Below are 24534 nucleotides of genomic sequence, written 5' to 3'. Positions count from 1 at the left end.
CATAGGCAGTGTTACATCGTGCCGTTCTTAAGTGGGCAAAACAACTGATCAGCTTCTCCAAGACAAGGTGACAGAGGAAGGGAGAAGGGGGTTGTTATGTGTACATAGACATGCATTAAAATGAAATATGCCTTAATCTAAATGATGATATTATTTCTTCCACATGCTGCATGTTGAAGACTTTAAGACAACTCTCTCTCTCTTCTCTCAGGTGTGTTGTATTGCTATCCTTTCATATTCTCTCACCATCTTCCCCAACACAGTGTCACACTCTATTGATTTCCTTCATCTCCGCCTCCTCCCTCTTTCCTTCAACCTCTCTCATCCTCCTTGGAAGCCAAGAGAGAGGGGGGGGGGATCTCCAGTCTATGAGAACCCCACACTGTCACCTGTGTCCTCTCATAGCAGCCTGTTCAGACAGGTCACACACACAGAACACATGCACAGTCCACCTACCATCTCACAAACCATGATAATGTTTCTTTCTCTCTCTCTCTCTCTCTCTCTCTCTCTCTCTCTCTCTCTCTCTCTCTCTCTCTCTCTCTCTCTCTCTCTCTCTCTCTCTCTCTCTCTCTCTCTCTCTCTCTCTCTCTCTCACCAACTCCCCCACATCCTCTCGCTCCTCTCTCCTCTCCCTCTCCCACAACTCCCCACATCCCTCTCACTCTCGCTCTCTCTCCTCTCCCTCTCCCCAACTCCCCCTCTCTGCTCTCTCTCTGTCTCCCCCCACCCCTCTCTGTCTCTCAGGTGATCAGCAGTGACTCTCGCTCCTCAGTGATCTGTTGGCTGGTGGACAGCCCAGGTCAGAAGGTCTAAGCAGTTCCACCGTTGTCATGGTGATGCTGAGATCTCCCACCATGGCGCTTGGACGGACACAGACACGCCTGTTCACCGCCCCGGCACAGACGGAGTAGTCAAGGTCACTCATTACAATAATTAACGTAGGCAGTCCCCATAAGCATGAAATATATAAACACTAAGATATTAATATTGTTCCGTTCCAATTTTGTAGGGCACTCTGCAGGAGATCATTTTGTAAAATATATAGGTGCAACTAATGCATGCACAATAACCATAGCTACATCCACAGATACATACATATCCATATAATCAAATGTTTAATAATATATCTTCAAGAGAAGGGACCTTAATATGTTGCCTAAGTTGTTTTGAAATGGCAAAGAATGTGGGTGAAATAGAATACATTACAATAGAATTGTAGTTGTGAGACTGTTTGTTGATTGAGTCCAGTGAGTGTGGACCCCTAACATGTGGAGGTTTGAGGCAGCAGAAGCAGTGTTGGGCGGAGGCTATCTGACATTTGACTCTCTGTGAAACGTGTTTAATCTTCTCTCTGTAGTGTTTCTGTTGTGTCAGGAGCTTTCTGCTCTGCTGACTACCGGCTGTGTTTACTTGTGGTTGTGTCCGAACCCCCCAGGGGTGTGTGTGTTTGTCTGACTTTGTCTGTGCTTGTTTCTGTCTGTCTGTCTGTCTGTCTGTCTGTCTGTCTGTCTGTCTGTCTGTCTGTCTGTCTGTCTGTCTGTCTGTCTGTCTGTCTGTCTGTCTGTCTGTCTGTCTGTCTGTCCCCGTCTGCTGTCTGTCATGTCTGTCTGTCTGTCTGTCTGTCTGTCTGTCTGTCTTGTCTGTCTGTCTACCGTCTGTCTGTCTGTCTGTCTGTCTGTCTGTCTGTCTGTCTGTCCTGTCTGTCTTTCTTTCTGTCCCTGTCTGTCTGTCCGTGTCGTCCGTGTCGTCTGTCTATCTGTCCTTTCTTTCTGTTCCTGTCTGTCTGTCTGTCTGTCTGTCTGTTCTGTCTGTCTGTCTGTCTGTCTGTCTGTCGCTCGTCTTGTCTGTCCGTCTGTCTGTCCTGTCTGTCTGTCTGTCTGTCTGTCTGTCTGTCTGTCTGCTCTGTCTGTCTGTCTGTCTGTCTGTCTGTCTGTCTGTCTGTCTGTCTGTCTGTCTGTCCTGTCTGTCTGTCTGTCTGTCTGTCTGTCTCTGTCTGTCTGTCTTCTGTCTGTCTGTCTGTCTCTGTCTGTCTGTCTGTCTGGCTCTGTCTAGTCTGTCTGTCTGTCTGTCTGTCTGTCTGTCTGTCTGTCTTGTCTGTCTGTCTGTCTGTCTTTGTCTGTCTGTCTGTCTGTCTGTCTGTCTGTCTGTCGTGTCTGTCTGTCTGTCTGTCTGTCTGTCTGTCTGTCTATCTGTCCGTCCGTCTGTCTGTCTGTCCCAGTGGTAAATGTTTCTGTCTCCTTGAATCTTTTTGCTTTTGATGTTAACCTGGTGGTGTCAATTTGATGGGGTGTCTGTTCTAGGTTCTAGATCTGTATTTTGGAACTGTGTGGTTCTGTGTTACTAACTGTGTGGTTCTGGCTGTGTGGTTGTAACTGTGCGGTTCTAACTGTAGTTCTGTGCGGTTCTAGATCTGGGACTTTAACGGTCACTGCCACCACAGGCTGAATGCGGGCCGGGACAAGGCCGTGGACATCTCCCAGGTTCTGGTGCTGAAGAGAACCGTGCTGGTCATGGGCTGGGAGAGGTATGAGTGTGTGTCCCTAAGACCTAAGATCTGCACATTCAACTGTCTGTCTGTCTGTCTGTCTGTCTGTCTGTCTGTCTGTCTGTCTGTCTGTCTGTCTGTCTGTCTGTCTGTCTGTCTGTTGTTGTGTCTGTCTGTCTGTCTGTCTGTCTGTCTGTCTGTCTGTCTGTCTGTGGTTGTCTGTCTGTCTGTCTGTCTGTCTGTCTGTCTGTCAGTGGTTGTGTGTCTGTCTGCTGGTTCATCTCTTAAAAAAAAATAATATATATTTCACCTTTATTTAACCAGGTAAGCCAGTTGAGAACAAGTTCTCATTTACAACTGTGACCTGGCCAAGATAAAGCAAAGCAGTGCGATAAAAACAACAACACAGAGTTACATATGGGGTAAAAAAAACATAAAGTCAAAAAATACAACCAGAAAATATATATACAGTGTGTGCAAATGTAGCCAGGTTATGGAGGTAAGGCAATAAATAGGCTATAGTGCAAAATAATACAATTAGTATTAACACTGGAATGCTAGATGTGCAAGAGATTATGTCAAATAGAGATACTGGGGTGCCAAAAGAGCAAAATAAATAACAATATAGGGATGAGGTAGTTGGGTGGGCTAATTTCAGATGGGCTGTGTACAGGTGCAGTGGGTCGATAAGGTGCTCTGACAACTGATGCTTAAAGTTAGTGAGGGAGATAAGAGTCTCAGCTTCAGAGATTTTGCAATTCGTTCCAGTCATTGGCAGCTCAGAGAACTGGAAGGAATGGCGGCCAAAGGAGGTGTTGGCTTTGGGGATGACCAGTGAGATATCCACCTGCTGGAGCGCAGACTATGGTGGGTGCTGCTATGGTGACCAATGAGCTAAGATAAGGCGGGATTTGCCTAGCAGTGATTTATAGATGGCCTGGAGCCAGTGGGTTTGACCACGAACATGTAGTGAGGACCAGCCAACAAGAGCTGCTACGGTCACAGTGGTGGGTAGTGTATGGGGCTTTGGAGACAAAACGGATGGCACTGTGGATAGACTACATCCAATTTGCTGAGTAGAGTGTTGGCTATTTTGTAAATGACATCGCGAAGTCAAGGATCGGTAGGATAGTCGTTTTACGAGGGCACTGTTTGGCAGCATGAGTGAAGGAGGCTTTGTTACGAAATAGGAAGCCAATTCTAGATTTAACTTTGGATTGGAGATTCTTAATGTGAGTCTGGAAGGAGAGTTTACAGTCTAACCAGACACCTAGGTATTTGTAGTTGTCCACATACTCTAGGTCAGACCCGTCGAGAGTAGTGATTCTAGTCGGGTGGGCGGGTGCCAGCAGCGTTCGATTGAAGAGCATGCATTTAGTTTTACTAGTGTTTAAGAGCAGTTGGAGGCTACTGAAGGAGTGTTGTATGGCGTTGAAGCTCGTTTGGAGGTTTGTTAACACAGTGTCCAATGAATCTCTCTTCCTTCCTTCACATCAGTTGAGAGTCTCTGGCAGTGAAACACCCAGGAGTAACATTAGCTATAACAGTGTGTTAGTGTGATAAGAAAGGGAGAGTAAACGCGTTCTGTACACATTACCTTGGAAATAATGGAAGACACTGCCAAGTCCCTTTGCCGAGTTCATTTTTCCTAGGTAATGTACAAAACGGAGGCGTTTATCCTGCTTATACCACAGTTGCCAAAGAAAATTATATGAAAGCACACATTTACTGGTATAAATACCTTTTTTTCGTTGAGATTTTAACTTTAATATGCTAATTCATACTTTCTCATCTTTTTAATGCTAGAGACCCGACCCAGTCGTTCATTTGATGTTTATGGACGCAACCCAGTTGTTCATTCTAAATGTTCCATTGCCATGCTCGCTGGCAACGTTCTAATCCCTTTGCTTGCTAGCTAGAGCTAGCTATATGCTAACACAGATTACGACCTCTGCAGCCAGAATAACAGCAAAGTAGCTGTTTTCTATTGACATTCATTTGGAAACATCCATAACATTGAGCTGATAATGGCCGGTTTTCCCTGGCATAGCTAGTAACAGCAGTTATAACAGAGTGAAGGGAACAGTCCTAGTAGTGACCCTCTCTCTCTCTTTACCTATCTCTCACTCGTTCTCAATTCAATTCAATGTAAGGGGCTTTATTGGCATGGGATACATATGTTTACATTGCCAAATCAAGTGAAATAGATGATAAACAAAAGTGAATAAACAATAAAAACATTAACAGTAAACAACATTTAAAAAATAATAGACAAGTGTCATATTATGTGTATATATACAGTGTTGTAATGATGTGCAAATAGTTAAAGTATGAAAGGAAAATAAATAAACATAAATATAGGCTGTATTAATAATGGTGTTTGTTCTTCACTGGTTGCCCTTTTCTTGTGGCAGCAGGTCACAAATGTTGCTGCTGTGATGACACACTGTGGTATTTCACCCAATAGATATGGGAGTTTATCCAAATTGGATTTGTTTTCAAATTCTTTGTGAGTCTGTGTAATCTGAGGGAAGTATGTGTCTCTAATATGGTCATACATTTGGCAGGAGGTTAGGAAGTGCAGCTCAGTTTCCACCTCATTTTGTGGGCAGTGTGCACATAGCCTGTCTTCTCTTGAGAGCCAGGTCTGCAGATGGCCTTTCTCAATAGCAAGGCTGTACATAGTCAAAGATACTCATTCTCTCTCTCTCTCTCTCTCTCTCTCTCTCTCTCTCTCTCTCTCTCTCTCTCTCTCTCTCTCTCTCTCTCTCTCTCTCTCTCTCTCTCTCTCTCTCTCTCTCTCTCTCTCTCTCTCTCTCTCTCTCTCTCTCTCTCTCTCTCTCTCTCTCTCTCTCTCTCTCTCTCTCTCTGCAGGATGTTAACAGTGTTCAGACTGCACTCGTTCTCTCAGTTCTTTGTTCAGCCCTCTGAGTGGAAGGGAGGAGTTCAGCACCGTGATTATGTCCTGTGTGCCGCATTCCTGCCCCCTCAGACCCTTGTCACAGGTGTGTGTTTGAGTCTGTGTGTGTGTGTGTACATTTGTGTGTACAGTATGTGTCTCTGTGTGTGTGGACTTCCATTAGAATGAAAGATTGCCCGCTCAAGCAACAGAAGGAGAGAAATAGAGAAAAAATCCACTGAAGTAAAACTATCTGGGAGCAATTAGCTGGTGATTAAAGTGAGTGGTGTTATCAAAGGCACTGTGCTCCCACGGTCTCTCTGCTCGGGAGCTTTGTGTGTGTGTGTGTGTGTGTGTGTGTGTGTGTGCGCGTGTGTGTGTATGCACGATATCTGCCTGTCAGGCCCACAGGCACACAGCACCCCCAGCGGAGGCCTGAACTCAGGCTCAACATGGCTACCATTAAGTACTAATGCTTACCCACAGAGAATAACCCATCAGAATGATTAGGAGATCAACCTTAATGTTAACCGCACTAATCTTCCATTAACATCACTTCAGGATTTATCGGGAGCTTTGAGATGCAGGTGCTTATCTGGGGGCCATTACTATAGAATGGTCTCATTCTTGTGAATACACACGTCTCTATCGAGAGGCCTCTCCTGTGTAGAGGACTGAAAGGTTGGTCTATTATGAAGACTGTTCCATGAAACAGAAATGGATCTCTCCTGTGTACTGTATAGATAGAAATGTCTTCACAAAGCTAAACTAGCACAGTTGTAGAGCTATAGTTCTGAGATACGGTGGCAATGTTCCTGTTGAGAGGTACAGCACAGACTACACTCATCTTGCACAATGGCTACTCTGTGAAAGATTCACTGCAGCGATGAGTACAAGGCAAAGGAAAAGAACAGAGAGGGAACATTTAGAAGAATATAAGAGAAGACTTTGGACATATAAATAGAAATGGAAGGAAAGCAGACTGTTTCTGTTAGATTAGAAAAGTTGGGAACAGAAAGATAGGACAAGATACTTTCAAAACATATTTATCTCGTTCTCTCGCTCTCTCTGTCGCTCTCTCACCCACTCTCTCCATTCTCTCTCTCCTTCCCTCTCTCTCTCTCTCTCTCTCTCTCTCCCAAATTAAGTTATGTTTATTAGCTCTCCCTGTGTGACAGAGAGGAAAATGAACCTGAGTAGTCTGCCTTTTAGGCCTGAAGTAGGGTGTGTGTGTGTGTGTGTGTGTGTGCGCGCACTTGCGTGTGTCCTCACGTGCATGTGTGTGCGTACGTCTGTGTATGTGTGTGTGTATGGATCTTTGCGTATGTGTGCATGAGAATCAGAATGCAGGAGAACTGTACTCTCCTCATCAATATTCGAAACTCTGTGCAGCGCTTTGCTTGCCGCTCCTCGCTCCGACACTCACGGCCTTCCTCCCTCTTTACTGCTCTGTCTTTCGTTTCACTCCCCGTATTTCACCCCTAAAGCAGGCAGTCTCTCTCTTCTTCCTCCTATCCACCTGCTCATCTCATCTAATTGACCTAAAATAGGTTTGGGACATAAGAAGTCAAGGTAATTAAAGCTTCTTAAACTTAAACTTTTCCCTCCACATAATAAGTGCCTTGACAATGCTGGAAAAGTAAGCCCTAAACCTCCATATTGTTTTGTGTTACAAAGTAGTGTCTTTTTATATGTTTGACTAGGTCTGTCTGTAGGCATGTCTTTATGTAAATGTGATGGGCATGACGCATATGGGCCCAGGACCATGTACGCTGAGTATACAAAACATTAAGAACACCTGCTCTTTCCATGACATAGACTGACCAGGTGAATCCAGGTGAAGGCTATGATCCCTTATTGATGTCACTTGTTTAATCAGTGTAGATGAAGGGTAGAAGACATGGTTAAAGAAGGATTTTGAGACATTGTGTATGTGTGCCATTCAGAGGGTGAATGGGAAAGACAAAAGATTTAAGTGCCTTCGAACGAGGTAGGCGCACCGGTATGTTTCAAGAACTGCAATGCTGCTGGGTTTTTCATGCTCAACAGTTTCCCGTGTGTGTCAAGAATGGTCCATAAGTGTTTGGTATACTCAGTGTATTCATGTTAAGTCATGTATAGTGATGTAATGTATCCAGGAGACATGTTAGAGCACAGCATGTGGGTGAGTAATGTCATTATGTCTGAAACGCCACGGGGTATTCTTCTAGCCTCTAGCCTCTCTCTCTCTCTCTCTCTCTCTCTCTCTCTCTCTCTCTCTCTCTCTCTCTCTCTCTCTCTCTCTCTCTCTCTCTCTCTCCCCTCCCCCTCTCTCTCTCTCTCTTCTCTCCCTCTCTCTCTCTCTCTCTCTCTCTCTCTCCCTCCCCCTCCTCTCTCTCTCTCTCTCTCCCCCCTCTCTCTCTCTCTCTCTCTCTCTCTCTCTCTCTCTCTCTCTCTCTCTCTCTCTCTCCCCCTCCTCTCTCTCTCTCTCTCTCTCTCCCCTCCTCTCTCTCTCTCTCTCTCTCTCTCTCTCTCTCTCCCTCCCTCCCTCTCTCTCTCTCTCTCTCTCTCTCTCTCTCTCTCTCATCTCTCTCTCTCTCTCTCTCTCTCTCTCTCTCTCTCTCTCTCTCTCTCTCTCTCTCTCTCTCCCCTCTCTCTCCCTCCCCCTCTTCTCTCTTCTCTCTCTTCATCTTTCTCTTCTCTCTCTTCATCTTTCTCTTCTCTCTCTGTCACTCTTTCTTTAGCCTGTGCTGCTCACCTGCAGTGAAGCATCCTCTTTCTCTCTATAACTGTCTCTCACCTCCCTCACTTCTCTCCTCTTCTACCGATTCCCACGCTGTGAGCCTCCTGGGAGTCTGTCTGTGCACACTGCAGGAGACTGAGAGAGAGACCGAGAGAAAGAAATAAGGATACCATGAGAGAGAGAGGCAGTGCTAACAGTCAGTGGATATAGCTGGCCCCTGGGCAGCATGAATAATGCATTGGGCTCCCTCAATGAGCAACACTCATAAACCTTCTCTGACTGCTCACACATTCCTACTACTCCTTCTCTCCCTCCTCTTCCTCCTCCTCCTTCTCTTCCTCCTCTTCCTCCTTCTCTTCCTCCTCTTCCTCCTCCTCCTTCTCTTCCTCCTCTTTCTCCTCCTTCTCTACCTCCCTCATCTTCCTCCTCCTTCTCTGCCTCCTCCCTCATCTTCCTCCCTCCTTCTCTCCCTCCTCCTCTCCCTCCTCCTTCTCTACCTCCTCCTATCTTCCTCCTCCTTCTCTGCCTCCCTCCTCATCTTCCTCCTCCTTCTCTTCCTCCTCCTCCTTCTCTACCTCCTCATGTTCCTCCTCCTTCTCTCCCTCTTCCTCCTCCTTCTCTCTCTCCTCCTCTTCCTCCTCCCTTCTCTACCTCCTCTTCCTCCTCCTACTGCTCCTTCTCTCCCTACTGATCAGCTCCTCCTGAACCCTCACATCACACAGAGAGCCATGTTGTATCATGCTGTATTCAGATAAGCTCCTCCTGAACCCTCACCTCACACTGAGGAGCCATGTTGTATCATGCTGTATTCAGATAAGCTCCTCCTGAACCCTCACCTCACACGAGGAACCATGTTGTATCATGCTGTATTCAGATAAGCTCCTCCTGAACCCTCACCTCACACAGAGGAGCCATGTTGTATCATGCTGTATTCAGATAAGCTCCTCCTGAACCCCTCACCTCACACAGAGGAGCCATGTTGTAGTCATGCTGTATTCAGATAAGCTCCCTCCTGAACCCTCACCTCACACAGAGGAGCCATGTTGTATCATGCTGTATTCAGATAAGCTCCTCCTGAACCCTCACATCACACAGAGGAGCCATGTTGTATCATGCTGTATTCAGATAAGCTCCCCCTCCTGAACCCTCACCTCACACAGAGGAGCCATGTTGTATCATGCTGTATTCAGATAAGCTCCTCCTGAACCCTCACATCACACAGAGGAGCCATGTTGTATCATGCTGTATTCAGATAAGCTCCTCCTGAACCCTCACATCACACAGAGGAGCCATGTTGTATCATGCTGTATTCAGATCAGTGTTGGCAGGCCCAGAAAGAACCATGTTGTGGTATTGTTTGTAAAGCGCTATGAAGGTGTAATCATAACATGACACACTGCACCTTCAGGAAAATGATTCTGAAAGGTTCTGGAAAGTTTGGCAAAGAGTGAAGAGATTTCGTAATGTGCATATCCTGTTTGCTTCCTGTTTTCTGTGTGGACAGGAAGTTATGACGGGGAGCTCACGGTATGGAACAACAGCACAGAGAACGCCCTGAGAAAGCTCCGTCCAGATCCTGAGAGAGAATGCAGCAAGGCTCAGACAGGTCAGAACCAAACACACACTCACACACCACCTGTCAAACGTACTACTAGAAGTACTACTGCTTAACCCCACACTCTACACAAGACTCATCATCAGTGTGTAATGGAAAGCGGTGAGGAGGACTCAGAGAGCAGTGATGGCGTCTCCAGACTCTTCTTCCTGCCAGGACGCATCGACGTGGCCACCGCTGGTGAGAGATGGTGTCTTTGTAGACTGCTGTGAAAGGATACGTGATTCTATTGTATTCTATTATACTATTCTAGTCACTGACTGGCCCCGTTCTGTTCGGTAGGTGGAGCGGACCTGGTCTCATGTGGCGGTTCTGGTCTGGTTCGGTTCTGGAACACGGTCCAGAGCGGTCTGGTTGCTGTGTTCATGGCTCATAAAGACACAGGTTCCATCATCATGACCATGAGCGCCTGTGGTCGATACCTGGTCACTGCTGACATGGAGGGAACCCTGAAGATCTGGGGCATACAGGTGGGAGAGGAGAGAGAAACCCTTATACTAGCCCCCAGACGTTTCCTGTTTAGCTGCTTTAATGGTCTGTGATTATTTGTTGTGGTGTTCTGTGTGTGTGTCTGCCTGCCTGTCCATTAGGAATACTGCCTCCTGCCCAGCAACGGAGTGACCAATGAGGCTCCAGAACTGCTGGGTAGACTCCGCCCACACATGGACTGTGTAACTCACCTGGAGACTTGTCTCCATGGTGACAGGCTCCTCCTCCTCTCAGCATCTGCAGACTGTAGCGTAGCTCTCAGCTACCTGCCTGGGGACACAGTGGGCGTGTTCGGACAGGTGTGTGTGTGTGTGTGTGTGTGTGTGTGTGTGTGTGTGTGTGTGCTCGGTCACAGGTGTGTAACAGGTACTCATCTACACCAGTGGAGGCTCCTCAGAGGAGGAAGGGAGGACCATCCTCCTCAATGAATTTCATAAAATAAACAGTGAAACATAAAAAATGATATCCTTTTTAGATACAACTATACTAAATATAAAATAGTTGAGTAAAACACACTGCTTTGCAATGAAGGTCTACAGTATCCTCAACAGCACTCTGTGGGGTAGCAACCTACAGTTTCTGTCCTCCTCTGGGTACATTGACTTCAATACAAAACCTAGGAGGCTCGTGGTTTCACCCTTCCATAGACTTACACAGTAATTATGACAACTACCGAGGACGTCCTTCAACCTATCTTGGAGCTCTTGCAGCATGAACTGACATCACAGAGGCTGGTGGCACCTTAATTGGGAGAACGGGTGCGTGGTAATGACTGGAGTGGAATCAGTGGAATTGTATCAAATACATCAAACACATGGTTTCCATGGTTTCCAGGTGTTTGATGCCATTCCATTGCTCCGTTAAGGCCATTATTATGAGCCGTTCTCCCCTCAGCAGCCTCCTGTGACATGTTGTCCACCCAATCAAAGGATCAGAGAATGAATCTAGTAATGAAAGCATAAGCTACAGCTAGCTAGCACTGCAGTGTATAACATGTGGTGAGTAGTTGACTCATATAGAGAAGACAATAGTTTAACAGTTTAATTTCTTCAAAATGAAGAAGCGAGAGCGAGAGCTAGCTATATATATATTTTTTTATACTTTCACTTACTTAGCTAGCTAATGCAGCTAGCTAGTTTAGCTCTACTCAAAACACCTGGCTCAAACAGAGAGGGATGCTATGTTAGCTAGCTAGCTAAGTCAAGGTAAGCTTTTTGGTTTTATTAATTTATTGCCACCGGGGCCCCGCCGGTGTAACTGCTAAATTGCTTGCTGAATATACACTGTACTGCATGATTGTAGTGGGTTTACCAACGCTATTAGTTCTAGTAGCTATGTTGACTATGAGCGTTATTATGGTGACAACGATGTAGGCTGTGTGTAGCGGTTAGCGGTCATGATATGAAGGTTTGGCTTCAAATGTTTTTATACAACGATCAATGGGATCATGCTGTTTGTATGTGGCTGCTATGAAAGTGAACTGAGTTTGCTTGTGATCAGGGGTGTATTCATTCTACCGATTCTGTTGGAAAACATTTATTAAATGGAAACAAACGTAACTGAAATGGGGATAAACATGAATTTGTACAATAGAAACTCTTATTTGCCACTGTTGGACTAATGATTACGCCCTAGATCAGCTAGATGCAGGCAAGAGTGTGCAAGGCGTGTTGAATGTGTCACTGTCTGTCACCTTGATTACTAAAATGTATCTCAACCTGTACACCTACGTTGTAAACCTTCATTTATAAGCTAGGTTGTAGCAACCTCATGATGGATATAGGGAAAATTTGAGTATTATGTAGTAGCCTAAATCTATCAATGTTACATTGAACTGGGTGAATGGAATATGAATGACAGTCATCCAACATGCTGTAATAGAAATAAGGTAATGCTCATGAAAATATCGTCCTCCCCTCATCTTAAACGGCACAGACCGCCACTGATCTACACACCCACTAACCCTATGAACTCTGGTAGGCAGTGATTATCACTCTGGTAGGGCATCACTCTGGTAGGCGGTGTTTATCACTCTGGTAGGCAGTAATTATCAATCTGGTAGGCATCACTCTGGTAGGCAGTGATTATCAATCTGGTAGGCATCCACTCTGGTAGCAGTGATTATCACTCTGGTAGGCATCACTCTGGTAGGCATTATTCTGGTAGGCATCACTCTGGTAGACAGTGATTATCACTCTGGTAGGCATCACTCTGGTAGGCAGTGGTAGGCATCACTCTGGTAGGCAGTGATTATCACTCTGTAGGCATCACTCCGGTAGGCATCACTCTGGTAGGCAGTGATTATCACTCAGTAGGCATCACTCTGGTAGGCAGTGATTATCACTCTGGTAGGCATCACTCTAGTAGGCATCACTCTGGTAGGCATCACTCTGGTGGGCAGTGATTATCACTCTGGTAGGCATCACTCTGGTAGGCATCACTGGTAGGCAGTGATTATCACTCTGGTAGGCATCATTCTGGTAGGCATTACTCTGGTAGGCATCACTGTTGTAGGCATCACTCTGGTAGGCAGTGATTATCACTCAGGTAGGCATCATTCTGGTAGGCATTACTCTGGTGGCATCACTCTAGTAGGCAGTGATTATCACTCTGGTAGGCATCACTCTGGTAGGCATTACTCTGGTAGGCATTACTCTGGTAGGCATCACTCAGGTAGGCAGTGATTATCACTCTGGTAGGCATCACTCTGGTAGGCATCACTCTGGTAGGCATCACTGTTGTAGGCAGTGATTATCACTCTGACTGAGTGTGTGAACAGTATGTGGGAGGTGTGTGGCTGATGAATTAGAAATGAAACCGGACTAAACTCTGTTTAGAAGTGTGTTTGTAAAAAGATGTGTGTTTGTAAAAAGATGCTTACTGAGTTTAACCCCCCCACACACACACACACACATACACACATCTTTAGGAGGAGCACTGGCGTTTGGACGGGCCTGGATCTGTCCAAGGGGGAGAAGGAGAGCCCAGGGAGGGGACATTGTCGCCGCAGAGCCCCAGTGGGACAGACCCTGAGCTGGACAGCCAACCCCTCAAGGTGCGGGAGGAGAGCAGAGCAGTAGTGGAGACAGAGGAGGCTGGAGAGGACACAGGCCTGGAGAGAGAGGAGCTGGGGTCAATGTAGGTTCCCACTGTGTCACAACAAGACAGTCTGAACTTTATGATCGTAATACGTTCTGAAAGGGACTGAACATACTGTACACAGCTAGAAATCCCACTGGAGACAAAAGAGTGGTTGTAGCTAACTAGATATTCGCCATACACCAACACATGACATAATGTCTTTCATCTAGTAATTCACTGTGATGTCTGCATGATGTGTGTGTGTGTGTGTCTGTAGTATTCCCGGTGACTGTCTTCCTCCGAGTAGTGTTTTGGGGGCGGAGCTACAAGGAGAGGCGGGGCCTTAGGGTGAGTGACAGCCGACCTGGCCATAGGGAGACACCACTGAATACTGACGTTGGTAAGTCCAGACTCAGCTAATGGGTTCCCTCCCTGTATTCTCCTGCCAGCCTTCCTTTCTCCTCTTATCTGAAGTCATGTGTGTGTGTGTGTGTGTGTGTGTGTGTGTGTGTGTGTGTGTGTGTGTGTGCGTTTGTGTGTCGTTTGTGCGTTTGTGTGCATACATATTTCTCTGCAGTCGTCAGTGTGTGTCCCCTCCCTCTGCAGGTACGTTCAGTGGGCTGCGTATCGGAGAAGTACAGTCTGTAGGAGAGCTGTCCAGGCCAGAGTTTATCACACACCCACACCGCTACTTCAACCATAGAGACAATACCAGCCCAATATACCCAGCCATACCTGCCAACAGTGAGGGTACGCCCCTTATTGGTGTGAATAAAAAGAAACAAAAATATAAATACAAAAGTTTGATTAATAAGTCGTTTTAAGATAATGTATAGTTGAAAGATAGAATACAGGATGTTATTCCCTCTCTGTGCCCTCATGCAGTGGTGAAGGCTGCCTTTGACGAGCGGAGTCTGTTCCCTAAAGAGCTCCTGGATGGGAGGACAAGACTATCCATGGAGCCAGGAAACAGAGGAACAGGGAGAGCGGATCAACGCCAGGGGGCGTGGAAGGAAGGACAGGTGAGGGAGACCTACAGGTGTGTCAGAGAACAGACAATTGTGACCTAGCAGGACATATTTGAACTTATCAGTCATTGTTTTTTTCTCTATAGATAAATAAAAGGTAGTTCCTCTTGAACTTTCTCTGGAACCTTCAAGTGAATGCATCGTTGATATGGTTATTGTTATTGTTATATTGTTTACGTTTTAATATGACTTTTTATATAACTGTAAAATTAAATCTGATCAATCAAGCCATTTTCAAGATCATGTAGGCATGAAAACTCCTGCTTTTAAAAGATGTGTTCACAGTGTGTTATTTCTTCTATCAGTGTCACTAATGTAATGTTTATTAAATATTGTTAAATTACAGTTTAATTTCAGGTGAATGTTACCCTGTACCAGAATATTATGTTTTTAAATTAGGTGCATTTTATAGGCCTAGCATTTCTCTGTATGTGACTAATGACAAGAGTGTAATATAAATGTACTTCCCCTCATGAAAAAGTACTACTGAATTGCTACTCATTACTACTACACAAGATCTACACATAACCTACTGGTTTTAACACTAATTACTACTACACAAGATCTACACATAACCTACTGGTTTTACTACTCATCACTACTACACAATACTGGTTTTAATACTCATCACTACTACACAATATCTACACATAACCTACTGGTTTAACTACTCATCACTACTACACAAGATATACACATAACCTACTGGTTTTACTACTCATCACTACTACACAAGATCTACACATAATCTACTGGTTTAACTACTCATCACTACTACACAAGATCTACACATAACCTACTGGTTTTAATACTCATTACTACCACAAGGTCTACACATAACCTACTTGTTTTACTACTCATTACTACTACACAAGATCTACACATAACCTACTGGTTTTACTACTCATTACTACTACACAAGATCTACACATAACCTACTGGTTTTACTACTCATTACTACTACACAAGATCTACACATAACCTACTGGTTTTACTACTCATTACTACTACACAAGATCTACACATAACCTACTGGTTTTACTACTCATTACTACTACACAAGATCTACACATAACCTACTGGTTTTAATACGCATCACTACTACACAAGATTACACATAACCTACTGGTTTTACTACTCATTACTACTCACAATATATACACATAACCTACTGGTTTTACTACTACACAAGATCTTGGTTTTACTACTCATTACTACTACACAAGATCTACACATAACCTACTGGTTTTACTACTCATTACTACTACACATTTCTCTGTATGTGACTAATGACAAGAGTGTAATATAAATGTACTTCCCCTCATGAAAAAGTACTACTGAATTGCTACTCATTACTACTACACAAGATCTACACATAACCTACTGGTTTTAACACTAATTACTACTACACAAGATCTACACATAACCTACTGGTTTTACTACTCATCACTACTACACAATATCTACACATAACCTACTGGTTTTAATACTCATTACTACTACACAAGATCTACACATAACCTACTGTGTTTACTACTCATCACTACTACACAATATCTACACATAACCTACTGGTTTTACTACTCATTACTACTACACAAGATCTACACATAACCTACTGGTTTTAATACTCATCACTACTACACAAGATCTACACATAACCTACTGGTTTAACTACTCATCACTACTACACAAGATCTACACATAACCTACTGGTTTTAATACTCATCACTACTACACAATATCTACACATAACCTACTGGTTTAACTACTCATCACTACTACACAAGATATACACATAACCTACTGGTTTTACTACTCATCACTACTACACAAGATCTACACATAACCTACTGGTTTAACTACTCATCACTACTACACAAGATCTACACATAACCTACTGGTTTTAATACTCATTACTACTACACAAGGTCTACACATAACCTACTTGTTTTACTACTCATTACTACTACACAAGATCTACACATAACCTACTGGTTTTACTACTCATTACTACTACACAAGATCTACACATAACCTACTGGTTTTACTACTCATTACTACTACACAAGATCTACACATAACCTACTGGTTTTACTACTCATTACTACTACACAAGATCTACACATAACCTACTGGTTTTACTACTCATTACTACTACACAAGATCTACACATAACCTACTGGTTTTAATACGCATCACTACTACACAAGATTACACATAACCTACTGGTTTTACTACTCATTACTACTACACAAGATATACACATAACCTACTGGTTTTACTACTACTACACAAGATCTACACATAACCTACTGGTTTTACTACTCATTACTACTACACAAGATATACACATAACCTACTGGTTTTACTACTCATTACTACTACACAAGATCTACACATAACCTACTGGTTTTACTACTCATCACTACTACACAATATCTACACATAACCTACTGGTTTTACTACTCATTACTACTACACAAGATATACACTTAACCTACTGGTTTTACTACTCATCACTACTACACAAGATCTACACATAACCTACTGGTTTTACTACTCATTACTACTACACAATATCTACTCATGACCTACTGGTTTTACTACTCATCACTACTACACAAGATCTACACATAACCTACTGGTTTTAATACTCATCACTACTACACAAGATCTACACATAACCTACTGGTTTTAATACTCATCACTACTACACAAGATCTACACATAACATACTGGTTTTAATACTCATCACTACTACACAAGATTACACATAACCTACTGGTTTTACTACTCATTACTACTACACAAGATATACACATAACCTACTGGTTTTACTACTACACAAGATCTACACATAACCTACTGGTTTTACTACTCATTACTACTACACAAGATCTACACATAACCTACTGGTTTTAATACTCATTACTACTACACAAGATCTACACATAACCTACTGTGTTTACTACTCATCACTACTACACAATATCTACACATAACCTACTGGTTTTACTACTCATTACTACTACACAAGATCTACACATAACCTACTGGTTTTAATACTCATCACTACTACACAAGATCTACACATAACCTACTGGTTTAACTACTCATCACTACTACACAAGATCTACACATAACCTACTGGTTTTAATACTCATCACTACTACACAATATCTACACATAACCTACTGGTTTAACTACTCATCACTACTACACAAGATATACACATAACCTACTGGTTTTACTACTCATCACTACTACACAAGATCTACACATAACCTACTGGTTTAACTACTCATCACTACTACACAAGATCTACACATAACCTACTGGTTTTAATACTCATTACTACTACACAAGGTCTACACATAACCTACTTGTTTTACTACTCATTACTACTACACAAGATCTACACATAACCTACTGGTTTTACTACTCATTACTACTACACAAGATCTACACATAACCTACTGGTTTTACTACTCATTACTACTACACAAGATCTACACATAACCTACTGGTTTTACTACTCATTACTACTACACAAGATCTACACACTAACCTACTGGTTTTACTACTCATTACTACTACACAAGATCTACACATAACCTACTGGTTTTAATACGCATCACTACTACACAAGATTACACATAACCTACTGGTTTTACTACTCATTACTACTACACAAGATATACACATAACCTACTGGTTTTACTACTACACAAGATCTACACATAACCTACTGGTTTTACTACTCATTACTACTACACAAGATATACACATAACCTACTGGTTTTACTACTCATTACTACTACACAAGATCTACACATAACCTACTGGTTTTACTACTCATCACTACTACACAATATCTACACATAACCTACTGGTTTTACTACTCATTACTACTACACAAGATATACACTTAACCTACTGGTTTTACTACTCATCACTACTACACAAGATCTACATAACCTACTGGTTTTACTACTCATTACTACTACACAATATCTACTCATGACCTACTGGTTTTACTACTCATCACTACTACACAAGATCTACACATAACCTACTGGTTTTAATACTCATCACTACTACACAAGATCTACACATAACCTACTGGTTTTAATACTCATCACTACTACACAAGATCTACACATAACCTACTGGTTTTAATACTCATCACTACTACACAAGATTACACATAACCTACTGGTTTTACTACTCATTACTACTACACAAGATATACACATAACCTACTGGTTTTACTACTACACAAGATCTACACATAACCTACTGGTTTTACTACTCATTACTACTACACAAGATCTACACATAACCTACTGGTTTTAATACTCATCACTACTCACACAATATCTACACATTACCTACTGGTTTTACTACTCATTACTACTACACAAGATCTACACATTACCTACTGGTTTTTACTACTCATTACTACTACACAAGATATACACATAACCTACTGGTTTTACTACTCATTACTACTACACAAGATATACACATAACCTACTGGTTTTACTACTCATTACTACTACACAAGATCTACACATAACCTACTGGTTTTACTACTCATTACTACTACACAAGATCTACACTAACCTACTGGTTTTACTACTCATCACTACTACACAAGATCTACACATAACCTACTGGTTTTACTACTCATTACTACTACAGCAAGATCTACACATAACCTACTGGTTTTACTACTCATAACTACTACACAAGATATACACATAACCTACTGGTTTAACTACTCATCACTACTACACAAGATCTACACATAACCTACTGGTTTTAATACTCATCACTACTACACAATATCTACTCATGCCCTACTGGTTTTACTACTCATCACTACTACACAAGATCTACACATAACCTACTGGTTTTACTACTCATTACTACTACACAAGATATACACATAACCTACTCGTTTTACTACTCATCACTACTACACAAGATCTACACATAACCTACTGGTTTAACTACTCATCACTACTACACAAGATCTACACACAACCTACTGGTTTTACTACTCATTACTACTACACAAGATATACACATAACCTACTGGTTTTACTACTCATCACTACTACACAAGATCTACACATAACCTACTGGTTTAACTACTCATCACTACTACACAAGATCTACACATAACCTACTGGTTTTAATACTCATCACTACTACACAAGATCTACACATAACCTACTGGTTTTAATACTCATTACTACTACACAAGATCTACACATAACCTACTGGTTTTACTACTCATTACTACTACACAAGATCTACACATAACCTACTGGTTTTACTACTCATTACTACTACACAAGATTTACACATAACCTACTGGTTTTACTACTCATCAAAACTACACAAGATCTACACATAACCTACTGGTTTTAATACTCATCACTACTACACAAGATCTACACATAACCTACTGGTTTTAATACTCATTACTACTACACAAGATCTACACATAACCTACTGGTTTTACTACTCATCACTACTACACAAGATCTACACATAACCTACTGGTTTTAATACTCATCACTACTACACAAGATCTACACATAACCTACTGGTTTTAATACTCATCACTACTACACAAGATCTACACATAACCTACTGGTTTTACTACTTGATTGCTTGAGATGTGGAGTAAAACAGTAGTGGTTTATGTTGTAATTAATGATAAATTGGGACGTTTCACTAATTGTGAACACTACATATTTCCTACTCACTTCCGACATGTTCACTATTGAATTACTATAAAAGGCCTACACATTACTGTTGTAAGCCTACTGAATCACTATTGAATTAGTACTGCCATTTACGTGTGTAGTGTTGTGTCACTACTGATCACTACTGAATTGCTTCTGATCCTTTTTTCATTTCCTACACAAAACCTTTAGAATTACTATTAAAAATGGACACGTTTACTGCTGGTTGCCTATTCAGAATCACTATTGACATCTTCTTGATTCAGTAATGTGTCACTACTAGACTAATGCACATGTTATTTCCTCAAGTTTCTAACTGTAGTTACTTATAATCAAACAATAATAAATACGCTTATACAAAACGTAATTGCAGATTTTTTTTAGTGGAATTAATTAATTACACATTCAATTACATATTTCAATGTTTTTGTTAATCCCTTTGAGGCCTTGTCTTTATTCAGCTTTGACTTAACTATCTTCAGATCCTCTTTTTTGTGACAGCCACATTTCTCCACCTCGTAACCTTTCAGCAAATAAAGACAAGCACAAGAGACAGTAATTATAAAAGCCATTCTCAATCATCTGCTAACAGAGGTCACATAAAACAACACAGAAAAACATTTGATAAACAATGTTCATCTTACCAACAATGGCCTCCAGTCTTATGTCGAGGGCCTCCTTGGCAACAGGTCAAAAGAGCTAAGTAAAATGGGTAGGTATACCAATATGAACATACTTTTCATTTGCATACAAACACACATACGTAGCTAGCAAGATGAAAACAGAGGCTACATTTCAATGGGGCTAGCAAACAACTAGGCTAAACACAAGACAATTTTGGCTAGCAATCTCTTTGCTGTGGTAAAAGTTATATAAACAGCTAAACAACAACATGAAAGTATTCATAAAACATAAAGGAAAGTTACACTTCCAGATGGTGCCAGCATAAGGGCTATGAAAGACAGGATGACGAAGGATGGAAGATGATTACATTCCGGATTGTCAAAAACAGTAGCTAGCTAACAACAACTAACTACTTCCTGTTTTGTCTTCTTATGTGGTCAGGCTGCATTGTTTTGACTACTTATTTAATACCAACATCAGGAGACAGAGAGAGAAGGAGCGAGAGAGAAAGAGGGGAGGGGGGCACTGCCTCTTATCAGGTTCGCAGGCCCACTTACAACCACCTAAACTACGAACCCTAACCCTAACCTGACAGAATCCTTAGTGGTTGCAGCCTGTAGAGTGGGCCTGTGTTCCATCTCTGTTCTGGTTGTGTTCCAGCACTGAGGCAGAGTCAGCCTAACCTGGGGACAAACGCTGTACTGACAGATAAATGACTATGGCTCTTTCTACCGGGGAATTAAAGCTTTCTATTGATTCTCTCTCAGTGGACAATACTCTAAAAGTAATGTCATTGCAGTGCAGACTGTGTACAGGTTTTCTTTATGCTTACGTATGGAGCTTATTCTGAGGCTTATTGCCTATGTTCTTCGCATTGATGTAGGCATACTATGGTCACTGCTAATGGGTCAAGACCTTACAGGCACAGGGCAGGAGGTAATGTGCTTGGCCTGCAGCATGAAGGTCAGGGTGGTTCAAGCCCTGTTTACACTAACAGGAAATGAGGTGAAGGGTTCACTCTCAGGGTCAAAGGTTGCTTGTGTAGGTTGAGTCAGTGCCTTATATAATAAATGGTTCTGGGTTGTCTCTGAGGCAAGACCTGCTCGAGAGAGACTGTGTGATGATGTGCATTACACATTGGTAGTTTAATTCCTGACAAAGTCCTCCTTCAGCCCATTCAGTTTGCACATTTCTTACGGACAACCTTAACTTTCTAAATGACCGGAGAGCAGAGGAGGAAAACGCTCTTTCTGGACTTTCCTGGAACTTCATCACTGACGTAATGTAGTGTGTGTGTGTGTGTGTGTGTGTGTGTGTGTGTGTGTGTGTTGAACTGTAGTACTCAACAGAAAAATTCTCAGTCTGCCTTGGAAGGAAGGGAGATATTGGCAGCTTTCTTGTGGGCAGCGACCGAGGAATGGGCCCAATCAATCACAGGCAATGCCTGTGTGTCTGTGTGCCAGGAAGTGGGTGATGAGGTGAGGAGAAGAACCATCTCCATCAGGGCAGCGTTTCTGCTGAGAATGAGAGCATCAGGTCTGTTCCACTCGCTCTATCACCACTGCTGCCAGTGTGTGTCCGCAGAGGGAGACACGAGTTATTGCTAAGTTTGGCCGTTTGGTCTAATCTCCCGACTGACTCAGAGCATTTAAATTACCGCAGGAGGAATGAGGGCCGAATCACGCATGCACACACACACACACACACACACACACACACACAGGTTTGTATTGCTATCCTTGTGGGGACCAAATAATTGATTCCTATCCAAAATGCTATTTTTCCTAACCCTAAATCTAACCCTAACCCTTACCCTAACCTTAACCCTATGCCTAACCTTAACCCCTAACCCTAAAACTATTCCTAATCCTAAACTTAACCGTAACTCCTAACCCTAACCCTAATTGTAACCCTAACCCTAAACCTCCTCGTGGGGACCGGCAAATCTTCCTGGTTTTACAATCCTTGTGAGGACTTCTGGTGCCCACAACGTCACACACACACCCACACACCAACAAACACACTCGCTCCACATCGCACACCATTGAAGATGTTAGGAACTTTCTTCCTTTGATGACACACACACACACACACACACACACACACACACACACGCAAGGTAGCGAGGAAGAAAAGCAATTACAGAGTCAATCGGGAGGGTTTGATTATAATTTCAGCTCATGCTGGTGCTGCTTTGGAAGTGCACCTGTTACCACCAACGACCAAACGAGAGGAGAATTTTGGTTGTCAAGGTTGCAATTTTTTCCACCCCTTTTAATTTCCTTGACTCAAACTCAAATCATATATGATCCTTAGTGACAATGGTTATTGAAATGTTGAACAAAGTGAGCGGAAGATGGCCGCCCGGTGTTTAGATGTGTCAGAGGACAGAGAGAATGCCATCCTTCATCTGAAGACAACGCTGGCTGTGATTACACTGTCATACTGGAGGAGAGGCTGATCGATCTCACCTTCCACTGCTCACTCTCTGGCTTTTCTCTCTGTCCCTTCATCCTCCCTTCTCCCTCCCTCTCTCTGCCTCTTGTTTTTCTCTCTTCCTCCCCCTCTCTCTCTCTTCTCTCTCTCTTCGCTCTCCCTCTCTCTCTCTCTCTCTCTCTCTCTCTCTCTCTCTCTCTCTCTCTCTCTCTCTCTCTCTCTCTCTCTCTCTCTCTCTCTCTCTCTTTCTCTTCCCTTCCCCTTTCTCTCTCTCCCTCTCTCCCTCTCTCAACCTGAAAGAGCCCGTGTCCTGCCTCAGCTATAGTCAGGTAGAGGAGTCCTGGTGGTAGCCACTGATAACCGCTCCACACAGATTGGATAGAAACTCTCTGGAGGTAGAAGGGTTCCAGGTGGGTCTAACTCTAACACACTGACTGGGCCAGAGCATTGAGGCAGCATTGGTTATGACCACTCAGCTTCTTAAAAAAAAAAATCTTATTTTTATTGGGATTTCTTTACAGTTACAATGTAAACAATAATTAGATACGTTTGCACATGTGATATTATACTTAAGCAATAAGGCCTGAGGGGGTGTGGTGATATGGCCAATATACCACGACTAAGGGTTCATCTTAGGGACGACGCAACGCCGAGTGTCTGGATACAGCCCTTAGCCGTTGTATATTGGCCATATAGCACAAACCCCCGAGGTGCTTTATTGCTATTATAAACTGGTTACCAGCATACGTAGAACAGTAAACAAGTAGTTTTGAGTCATACCTGTGGTATATTGTCTGATATACCATGGCTTTCAGCCAAACAGCACCCAGGAGCCAAACTACCCGGTTTATTAATTTAAATATAATAAGGGACAACGTTTTTTTATAAGGAGGTAGGAATGTATAGATCCTGTGATGTCACGAGAGGCTGTGTCCTGGAGGGGACGTTACATCCCCCTGAGGTGGCTGCAAACCCAGACAGCTATGGCTCCATCTGCTGGTATGGTCGGGAACTCCACCCCTCTATGGCCAATCTTCCCACGCAGCTGAAACAAATGAGGAGCTGATGAGCTGAAGGTTTGGGAAGGGGAAGAGACACACTGAGGGAGTGTGTGGGGGGTGAAGAGACACAGTCTCCAACCTGGGCTCTCTGGAGGACAAGAGTGCTGCACGTCCACTTCCATGAGGAATATAAGGATTTGGAGATACTTACCTTTGGGAAATACTCACCTTTGGATATATGCACCGGTGGAAATACGTGAGAGACATTTGGAAGGACTTTTTGCTGGGTTGGCTCACTAGCTGCAACGTGGACTACAGTAAGGCTGGGGAAAAGTTATCTGAGCGAGTGAGAATTATGATTTTGGATGTGGAAGAGACATCCCTGAACT

General features: G+C 42.9%; 1 long non-coding RNA gene and 1 pseudogene across 1 annotated transcript; both read left to right on the top strand.

The window, feature by feature from the left end:
* The first annotated feature begins 330 nt into the window (after window positions 1–330).
* On the top strand, window positions 331–13530 carry LOC123490527 (annotated as a pseudogene).
* Window positions 13531–13591: 61 nt separating this feature from the next.
* Window positions 13592–14263, top strand: LOC123490526. Its single transcript, XR_006660975.1, has 3 exons — window positions 13592–13694; window positions 13901–14044; window positions 14180–14263. It is a non-coding gene; the product is annotated as an uncharacterized LOC123490526 (long non-coding RNA).
* Window positions 14264–24534: the final 10271 nt, after the last annotated feature.

Source organism: Coregonus clupeaformis, unplaced genomic scaffold, assembly GCF_020615455.1.
Source record: "Coregonus clupeaformis isolate EN_2021a unplaced genomic scaffold, ASM2061545v1 scaf4093, whole genome shotgun sequence".
NCBI classification, from domain to species: Eukaryota; Metazoa; Chordata; class Actinopteri; order Salmoniformes; family Salmonidae; genus Coregonus; species Coregonus clupeaformis.
The sequence above is the reverse complement of the archived record's forward strand: the minus strand, read 5'-3'. Positions and strand labels throughout refer to the sequence as shown.